The sequence below is a fragment of the Chrysochloris asiatica genome, unplaced genomic scaffold, assembly GCF_000296735.1.
Source record: "Chrysochloris asiatica unplaced genomic scaffold, ChrAsi1.0 scaffold00032, whole genome shotgun sequence".
NCBI classification, from domain to species: Eukaryota; Metazoa; Chordata; class Mammalia; order Afrosoricida; family Chrysochloridae; genus Chrysochloris; species Chrysochloris asiatica.
The window spans coordinates 21,127,192-21,129,263 of NW_006408550.1; positions in this window are offsets into that span (position 1 = coordinate 21,127,192).

Genomic DNA, 2,072 nt, shown 5'->3' on the forward strand with positions numbered 1-2,072 from the left:
TTACTCTCCAGATTCAACTTAAAGATACCCTTAGGAATAGAATCTGGGCCTCATTTGTAAACCAGAGACTACCTCTGTTAGTTTACTAAACTAACAGATAGGCAGTGACTATATAAACTAGAGATACTTTATTGCAGTCCTTATATTGGTGTGGTACTGTAGGATAAGCACTGGACTTCTAATTGCAAGGTTGTTGGTTCAAACCTCACTGCTGCTTCTTGGAAAACCTATATAGGGTTTGAGTCCTGAGTTACAGCACTTAACCTCAACAACATATGAGTGTACATACATAGAATTATACATGTTGTTATTGTTACACACCTTTGAGTCAGTTCCAACAGTGACCTTTTATAGGGACTCCAAGAGCAGCTGGTGGATTTGAACCACCAACCTTGTGGTTAGAGTCCAGTGCTTATCCACACCCCAGAATTATACATATAAATATTAAAAGTTATTAATTCTAAAGATTAATTTTCCAGCTAGAAGCTTGTTTAAGGATAGATTAATAAGTAATTCCCTAACTCAACAGAAGGGTTGAGAAATGACAGAGGGCCAATTGAGGAATTCCTGTTTTAACCTCAAGTTTAAGCCAGACCTCAGCTCCTAACTCAACCAGGCTCACAAAGTATAGAATGGTTTCCCAATGTAACTTCTCAAGAGGGGGCATGGACAGAGTTGAGGGTTGCTGTTCCCAACTACCTGCTAAGGCATCGATTCCAATATGGAGCAATGAGCCTGCTACTCTGAAACGTCTGAAGGCCTTACGGTAATGTGCATGCTTATCTGGATTGACATCTCTAGATAGGGCAGAAGCTGGGACAATGATTAATAAAAATGCCTTGGTGTCCTTTGTAAGCCAAATTATTCATTAATAAAGACTATTTCCTGGATGACATTTAAGGAACCCCAGTGTGCTTCTGGGCAGGAGTCTGCCTATCAAGAAATATTTGCTATTTGACCCCCATATTATTAGTGTTAAATAGTGACTTGAGAGTCAATACAATTTGAACATGCTTAACAGCCCACCTGATTGCATAATCCTGGGTATGTTACTAGGCATTTTCTAGCCTGAACAATTGGTAATATAATTCCCCCATCAGTAAATTATAAGGAGACCGGGTGGTGCTGTAAGATAAGCAATGGATTGTAGCTCTTCAAGCCCACCAGCTGCTCTGCACAAGAAAGATGAGGTTTTCTGCTCCCATAAAGATTTACAGCTTTGGAAACCCTATACAATCAGCTTGAAAAGTAAACTCAAGAGAGGTGTGATGCTGTTGTAGATGGAATGATAGCTGATACAGGGTCACTATGAGTCAGAATCAACTGGATGTCGTTAGTTTTTGGGTCAGTGTTGTGAAGAGTAAATTATATCCCTGATTTTTAATATATGTTGCGGATCCTTGCCCATCTTCTCTTGCTCACCAAAATAAAGGAAAAGCTGAGGATGAAAACTTAAGTCTTGAGCAATTGATCTCCTTCTGATGCAATGCCCCACTTATTTTGCATTGTGTTGGTCTCTTGAGAGGTTTGTGCAATTGACAGGATGTCCTTCCCTTGGAGACAATCAGCTTGAACAGTAAAATCAAGAGAGGTGTGATGCTATTGTAGATGGAATGATAATTGATTTATCCTTCTCTTCACCTCTTTGTATCTTTCCATTAGGTGTGCTCTGTGCTTCAACTCTGGGCCCTTGTTTGTCAGGTGACCCATATGTTCAAAGGTAACTGACATTGTTAATTTCTAAATGTAAAAAGCAAACAAAAATGTTTATAATCACATGAGTGAGTGTTGTAAAAGGAAATCTGTAGGAGACCGCAATCACTGAGGTGTTGAGGCCCTGTGTCATGGACGAAAATCCTACATGATAGCTCCACTCAGGCTTGCTAGCCAGGGACCCTGAAGGCCCAAGGAAGTAACCTCCGGACATCCCGGGTTCATTGGCTTTTACGAACTCACTGGTTGGCTACCTCTGTACAAGTCCTAATATTGCTTCTAACTCCAGTAATTGTAGCTTCTGAGAAAATGGTTTTTAATGTCTCCACTGTGTTGGCAGTGCGTAGGGTCCTGGGAAC